Genomic DNA, 8,744 nt, shown 5'->3' with positions numbered 1-8,744 from the left:
TGATGAAGAATGACCAGCGAAGCTGCGAATCATCATCATCATCATCATCAGCCTGTTTACGCCCACTGCAGGGCAAAGGCCTCTCCCATACTTCTCCAATTGCCCCGGTCATGTGCTAATTGTGGCCATGTTGACCCTCCAAACTTCCTAATCTCATCTGCCCACCTAACTTTCTGTCGCCCCCTGCTACGCTTCCCTTCCCTCGGAATCCAGTCCGTAACCCTTAATGACCATCGGTTATCTTCCCTCCTCATTAAATGTCCTGCCCATGCCCATTTCTTTTTCTTGATTTCAACTAAGATGTCATTAACGCGCGTTTGTTCCCTAACCCAATCTGCTCTTTTCTTATCCCTTAATGTTACACCTATCATTCTTCTTTCCATAGCCCGTTGCGTCGTCCTCAATTTAAGTAGAACCCTTTTGGTAAGCCTCCAGGTTTCTGCCCCGTACGTGAGTACTGGTAAGACACAGCTGTTATAAACTTTTCTCTTGAGGGATAATGGCAACCTGCTGTTCATGATCTCAGAATGCCTGCCAAACGCACCCCAGCCCATTCTTATTCTTCTGATTATTTCACTCTCATGATCCGGATCAGCAGTCACTACCTGTCCTAAGTAGATGTATTCCCTTACCACTTCCAGTGCCTCGCTACCTATCGTAAACTGCTGTTCCCTTCCGAGACAGTTAAACATTACTTTAGTTTTCTGCAGATTAATTTTCAGTCCCACCCTTCTGCTCTGCCTCTCCAGGTCAGTGAGCATGCATTGCAGTTGGTCCCCTGAGTTACTAAGCAAGGCAATATCATCAGCGAAGCGCAAGTTACTAAGGTATTCTCCATTTACTCTTATCCCCAATTCTTCCCAATCCAGGTCTCTGAATACCTCCTGTAAACATGCTGTGAATAGCATTGGAGAGATCGTATCTCCCTGCCTGACGCCTTTCTTTATAGGGATTTTGTTGCTTTCCTTATGGAGGACTACAGTGGCTGTGGAGCCGCTATAGATATCTTTCAGTATTTTTACGTACGGCTCGTCTACACCCTGATTCCGCAATGCCTCCATGACTGCTGAGGTTTCGACTGAATCAAACGCTTTCTCATAATCAATGAAAGCTACATATAGTGGTTGGTTATATTCCGCACATTTCTCTATCACCTGATTGATAGTGTGAATATGATCTATTGTTGAGTAGCCTTTACGGAATCCTGCCTGGTCCTTTGGTTGACGGAAGTCTAAGGTGTTCCTGATTCTATTTGCAATTACCTTAGTAAATACTTTGTAGGCAACGGACAGTAAGCTGATCGGTCTATAATTTTTCAAGTCTTTGGCGTCCCCTTTCTTATGGATTAGGATTATGTTAGCGTTCTTCCAAGATTCCGGTACGCTCGAGGTCATGAGGCATTGTGTATACAGGGTGGCCAGTTTTTCTAGAACAATCTGCCCACCGTCCTTCAACAAATCTGCTGTTACCTGATCCTCCCCAGCTGCCTTCCCCCTTTGCATAGCTCCCAAGGCTTTCCTTACTTCTTCCGGCGTTACTTGTGGGATTTCGAATTCCTCTAGACTATTCTCTCTGCTATTATCATCGTGGGTTCCACTCGTACTGTATAAATCTCTATAGAACTCCTCAGCCACCTGAACTATCTCATCCATATTAGTAATGATATTGCCGGCTTTGTCTCTTAATGCATACATCTGATTCTTGCCAATTCCTAGTTTCTTCTTCTCTGCTTTTAGGCTTCCTCCGTTCCTGAGAGCTTGTTCAATTCTATCCATATTATACTTCCTTATGTCAGCTGTCTTACGCTTGTTGATTAACTTCGAAAGTTCTGCCAGTTCTATTCTGGCTGTAGGGTTAGAGGCTTTCATACATTGGCGTTTCTTGATCAGATCTTTCGTCTCCTGCGACAGCTTACTGGTATCCTGTCTAACAGAGTTACCGCCGACTTCTATTGCACATTCCTTAATGATGCCCACAAGATTGTCGTTCATTGCTTCAACACTAATTTCCTCTTCCTGAGTTAAAGCCGAATACCTGTTCTGTAGCTTGATCTGGAAGTCTTCTATTTTCCCTCTTACCGCTAACTCATTGATCGGCTTCTTATGTACCAGTTTCTTCCGTTCCCTCCTCAAGTCTAGGCTAATTCGAGTTCTTACCATCCTGTGGTCACTGCAGCGCACCTTACCGAGCACGTCCACATCTTGTATGATGCCAGGGTTAGCGCAGAGTATGAAGTCTATTTCATTTCTAGTCTCGCCGTTCGGGCTCCTCCACGTCCACTTTCGGCTATCCCGCTTGCGGAAGAAGGTATTCATTATCCGCATATTATTCTGTTCCGCAAACTCTACTAGTAACTCTCCCCTGCTATTCCTAGTGCCTATGCCGTATTCCCCCACTGCCTTGTCTCCAGCCTGCTTCTTGCCTACTTTGGCATTGAAATCGCCCATCAGTATAGTGTATTTTGTTTTCACTCTACCCATCGCCGATTCCACGTCTTCATAGAAGCTTTCGACTTCCTGGTCATCATGACTGGATGTAGGGGCGTAGACCTGTACAACCTTCATTTTGTACCTCTTATTAAGTTTCAGAACAAGACATGCCACCCTCTCGTTAATGCTATAGAATTCCTGTATGTTACCAGCTATATTCTTATTAATCAGGAATCCGACTCCTAGTTCTCGTCTCTCCGCTAAGCCCCGGTAGCACAGGACGTGCCCGCTTCTGAGCACTGTATATGCTTCTTTTGGCCTCTTAACTTCACTGAGCCCTATTATATCCCATTTACTGCCCTCTAATTCTTCCAGTAGCACTGCTAGACTCGCCTCACTAGATAACGTTCTAGCGTTAAACGTTGCCAGGTTCATATTCCAATGGCGGCCTGTCCGGAGCCAGTGATTCTTAGCACCCTCTGCAGCGTCGCAGGTCTGACCGCCGCCGTGGTCAGTTGCTTCGCAGCTGCTGGGGACTGAGGGCCGGGGTTTGATTGGTGTGTTCATATAGGAGGTTGTGGCCAAGTACTGCACCAGGGTGGCGAATCCTGCTCTGGTGAGGGAGTGCGTTACCGGTTCTGGTCACCGGGATCAGGCCACACTCCAGGCCTGTTTACGCAATTTTATCAACACGCGGATTTTTTTTTTTTTTTTAAATCCGGTGGAAAATTGCGCGGCACCGGGATTCGAACCACGGACCTCTTGCACGCGAGGCGGGTGTTCTACCTCTACGCCACCGCTGCACATCTGCGAATATGGGCCCCTTAATGGTGAACAGCACCTCCGCCGCGGGTCGGCCCGGTATTGCACAATATTCCGTGTCGGCCCACGTATGGACAGTGCTTAACGCCTGTTTCACATCTGCCGCGGGCCAGCCCGGCATTGTAGTATCTTCGAGATTGGCCCACGTATGGGGAGTGCTTAGCGCCTGCTTCACCTCCGTCACGGGTCGGCCTGATATTGCACTATCTTCGGAATCGGCCTACGTAGGAAAAATTGTTGGTTTATGTCCACGGAGGCTAGATCCGCCAAAACCTAGCCATTAACAGCTTCGCTGTAAAAATATGAAATCGTTTCACAGCCTACATTAAGGCCTAAAAATGCTTCCATACTGTAGCATTTAGGTTCCGGCTTGCATACAGGTCATGGTGAAACCAACACCAACTAGACAAATTTGAGGCCTGTAGACTGCCGCCGTGGTATCACCAAGGGTAGGCAGCGGCCGATCGCCGCCGAGGAAGGAAGGAATTACGTGCAAATATTTATCGTCAACTAATCCTAACATATTTTAAATATTTTCCCTTACGAACCGTAAAACATCTCCTAACTGCTCGCGAGAGATTGGGCTTGCTTTATAAACGAGTACGGTACACTGATGGCATCTTGTCTGAGCAACTTTACATACAGCGAAGTGAAAGGCACTTTCAGAGCTATTTCTTGCTGAGCATTTGCAGCTTCCTCTTCTTTGATTTTGAATGAGCTTCTAAAATCTCGTTATTCATTTCGCTACAGAAATTTTTCAGAAGAATGTTCGTCCTGTACCTTAACACGTGTATCCATCGCCGCAGGTGTAAAATCTGACGACTCGTCGCTGGTCAGAAGCTCCACCCTGGTCTGTAACCATGTGGCGCTGGTTAGGTACATTTAAAAGTACTTGTTTTGACAATTATGCGCAACAGCATTTACAACAAAGATTGTTGGATGCACGAAACTTCTTCGATCCATTGCTTTGATGAGGTCATAGTGCTTTCCTGCAACTGAAACCGAAATTCTTTTATTCAGTGTCAATGCTTACCTGCATTTCTCTCGCTTTAGTTTTTCTTAATGCCGTGTAGACGGCACACCCTGTCGCATACGCCAATACCGGGATACTGTCCATCTTTGACAGTGTTTTTTCAGTGAAAATTGCGTTGCAGCCAGGCCGTGAACGGTTAGCTTACCTTCCAAGGTCCTGCCATTGCGCGTCTTCGTCACTGATACTTCCACAAGTGGCGATCGTCGGCAGTGTGCGTTGCAAACGCAGTTTGTTTTCACATTCGTTCATTTGTCTTATCAACACGTGGTAGTGAGATCCAGCGAGTTGTCGGTATTTTCTGAAACGGTCTTCTTGGCAATCATTATGAATTTTGCCAAGCAGCACATAGGAAAGTTGAGTTTGTCTAAGCAGAACCTGGAGATATCAATGAGACTTTGCGTTGTTTAGTGAAGACCAGCATGGGTCTCCTTAGCGTACCACTGTGACAATCTTTTGTCCTTTCTTTCCACTCATCAATCCAGTCCAGAAGGCTGTACAGGAAATATATTTTGCGATCGGCCACCGAAAACACGGGCTTTTGAAACTCGTCTCTTAATCTAGCTCCCTTAGACGGAGTTTTTACGTTCACAACTTTCCACCATCTTACTAATATCTCAATGAGCCTCGCGGTCCCTTATTGATGGTAGAAATTGTGCTCTTCCCCAAGTTCTCGAAGTGTGGTAGGAACAGTGTAGTTCAGGACCTACAAAAGCAAGCTCTACATTCTGCTTTTTGGTGTTTGTCGGAAAAAGAGCTTTTCTGGACAATGTCTGCGCATGCCTTAGTAGTTTCCCGATTTCAATGTTGTACATGTGTATAATCGTATCAACGGATGCAGAAAGCATGCGCCCCTCCTGTGTGTTGTGCGGGTCATATTCTGGGAAATAGAAGCAGCGTTTGTGATTGCGTTGTTTTATCAACTCGTTGCGAAGGCATTTTAGAATGTGCAGTGGATCAATCACAAAGAATAAGGACCCTTGGGGGTCGCATGGATGCGGATAGACGAAAGCTGGCGAATCGCTGGTTGACCCCGACACGTACTGTTCCGTTTCCTTTCGGTTCACTTTGTTGTTATCAGTTACAACACAAATAACTTTGTACCAATCTTTTCTAGGCAACAACATATGGCCTCCCTGAGCAATTTGTGCAAAATATTTCCGGTGGCGCCACGAACAGTTACAATTTGAGCAACTTCTTTAAAACTCGAGGTAATGTTCTGCACCATAAAAACCATTGCGCTAGTAGCTGCCTCATGGAAGTTCTGTGCTATAGGCCGGTAATGTTGCCGCCTTTGTAGTCGAAGAAAGTGTTAATGTGGATCTCGTCCAGCATAACAGTAACAGCCCGTTGACACTCGTAAAGGTCAGATATCTTTGTCTCCTTATACCTGAGCAAAGTAGAACTTGCATGTTATAACTGTCGATTCATTGCGTGTGAGGATCACAGAGACCTGATAGTCACGAGATGTGGCATTGTGATGTTGCAAAACACTTTGAATTAGGATGAGTAACGCCTCCGCGTCTTATTCTTACAAAGCAGCTTCAACTGTTCCGTCGGGAACCTGAGTAAAAAAGAAATGGCTTTTACAATATCCCCGGTGTGTCTGTTCGACGGCAAATACACGTCGGTTACCCACGTCTCGACACTATCAAGGAATTTAATTGCAGCCCTCTTGCTGTTTGCAGCAAGCGAAACGTACAAATCGCACCCCAACATAGTTGTCGGCGTCTTCATGAAGTTGAACGTTGTTGTCAAGTCATCTTTTACAACAAGTACTTCACTGAAGGCGCTTCGTCTTCGACAATGCGGAAAAGCAGAAGACACTCATCGCCCTCAGTGCCGTTCCAAAAGGAAGGAAGGAAAAAGTGGAGAAGGAAGGGCAGGGAGGTTAACCAGTTTAGCTTAACCGGTTTGCTACCCTACACAGGGGAGAGGAATGGGGGAGATGAAAGATGGGGAAGGGGGAGAGGGAGAGAGAGCACATAGCACAGCACACACACATCGTCCGTTGGAGTCCATCAATCTGGCATGGTACGTGATATCACTGTCACAGCCGCTTGTCCAATCCCGTCTCTTTCAAAAACCGAAGAAGTCCCTTCGTCGCCTTCACCTGCGATGTCTTCTGTCGGCGGCATGTGAAAATCGTGTCGAGGGACAATGGTCTAGTGTCGAGGTGTGCTAGAACAGATGCCAGGGACTGTGGCTGAACATTAAATTCAGGACAGTCGCGCAGAATGTGTTCCAGCGTCTCCTCGCAAAGACAGGCATTGCAGAGAGCGTTGCCGGCCATTCCAATGCGGAAGGACTAAGATTTCATGAAAGCCACCCCTAGCCATAAGCGATAAAGCGGAGTCGCCTCTCTTCGGCGGAGTCCAGTTGGCGAATAGAGATGCATCAAAGAGGGTAGGTGGTTTTGACGGTTGCTCTGGTTGGTCTGGCTGTTTGGTGTGCACCATAGAGAGAGCGTGATCTCCTGTGCAAGCACTCGAAGTCTGCTAGCTGCGTCGGATCGTGAAAGCGGTATGGCCTATTCTTGTGCGTCTTCAAGAGCTGCCCGAGCGGCATTATCGGCGTCTTCGTTTCCAGTGACGCCGCAGTGACTTGGCAGCCAAAGAAACGTCACGTGGTGTCCTTTCTCCTGTGATGTATGGAGTAAGCATCTAATATCGAATACGAGCTGTTCGAATGGCCCGCGACGCAGAGTTGATAGTACAGATTGTAGGGCTGCCTTTGAGTCGCTGAAGATTGACCATTGTCGAGGTGGCTCCCGATCGACGAAACGAAGTGCAGCGCGAAGAGCAGCTAGTTCAACAGATGTCGATGTTGTTGGGTGGTCAGTCCTAAAGCTGATGGTAATAGCTTTTGCTGGGACAACCACAGCACCGGACGAACACTGGATGTTTGTGGAACCATCAGTATAGATGTGTTCGCTGTCCGCGTACCTCTCGTGCAGAAGAAGCAGAGACAGCTGTTTCAGCACAGGCGACGACAGTTCAGACTTTTTCCCGATTCCTGGTACACTGAGATGGACTGTGGGGCTGATAAGACACCAAGGGGGCATCGATGGTTTAGATGCAGCGGTGAAGACCGAGGGAAGTTTGTCGTTGTACTTGATGATAGTTTTAGAGAATGATGATTGGTGCCTGTCTGAAGGTAGTGCTGCAAGGTGGTGATAGGGGGCACGTGCAAAATGTCTCATGTGCGTTCTCAGGGCTTCCACCGTAATGTGAGTTCGCATTGGATGGTCCCGAGCAATCGGAAGAGTTCCAAAAAGTTCACTTTCTGCGTCTGAAGTGGAAAGCAAAGTCTCCAATGCACAGCATTGTGTTTGCCTCTTGTTCACGGCGGTCCGCAGATTCTGCAAGAGCTACCTGCATTGCGGCCGCTTGCAGCCGTTATTGTTCGGAGCCGGGCCTTTCGCTCGTTGTGCTCACTTTTGAAAAATAAGCTGTCAAGTCCAGAAATTTTGACGATCGTGAATAGTGGCTTATTCTGCTGCTGGTCGCGTACAGATGGTTGTGCAGCTAAAAATCGAGAGTTGCATAAGTACATTTGCAAAGAAGAGGGTATATTCATGTTCATCGAACACTTCGTCACTTTAAAGCCCAAAATGTAATATACGCGGAGCTGCACACAAAGAGATATCGTAATTCAGAGAGCAATCATGTTGTAGGTAGCACATGTGCTTGCAACCTCACATGCAGCGCTTTTCAGGTACGGGTTACTGTGAGTTGACAAATAGCTGACAAACTTAGAATTTTCACTTTATCGGCAGCGGTATACTACTAGCGGCATACGCTACAACTAGCCCGATCAGCAGCGGACAGACGTCAGCGACGTGCAGTGGAGACAATTTACAGACAATCCACCGCTGGCCGACATGCGGCTTGCAGTGGGCTTGTACCTTAATTTCCGTTAACCCGTTGTAATGAAGCCATCGGTATGCTCCTGAAAATCACTCTCAAAGAATTATGGTCCCTCTCTGTAACGTAACGTTTAATAACGACAATGTTAGTTCCTGTTGACCCTTCGGTATAGTGAAAAACGCACGCTATTAAACATACTATTAAAAAAGGTTCCGTCATATTACGGTATAACAACCTGCAAGCTCCTGATGCCATGAAGTTCCCATAATGATACATATTACCAATGAAGCCGTAGTTAGCAACCAACATTACCAGTGCCGTAACTCAAAAACTAGTATTGAAGCCGTATAGCTCCGTAACATATTACCAATCCCGTACCACAATCGAAAACATCTGAAGCCATCCTTATGTACCAACATTACAGATGCCATACCACAAGAAACTATCGTTGGCCACCTGCTACCTCCCAACATTGTCAATTTCATACCACGAACGAAAACTTTTAAAGCGGTAATTACCTGCCGACATTGCCAATGCCGTACCATGGGTAAACAGTGCTATAAATGTAACATGCAAGTTCTGGGTTGGAACCGT

Source organism: Dermacentor andersoni, chromosome 6 (genome assembly GCF_023375885.2).
Source record: "Dermacentor andersoni chromosome 6, qqDerAnde1_hic_scaffold, whole genome shotgun sequence".
Classification (NCBI taxonomy): Eukaryota; Metazoa; Arthropoda; class Arachnida; order Ixodida; family Ixodidae; genus Dermacentor; species Dermacentor andersoni.
The sequence above is the reverse complement of the archived record's forward strand: the minus strand, read 5'-3'. Positions refer to the sequence as shown.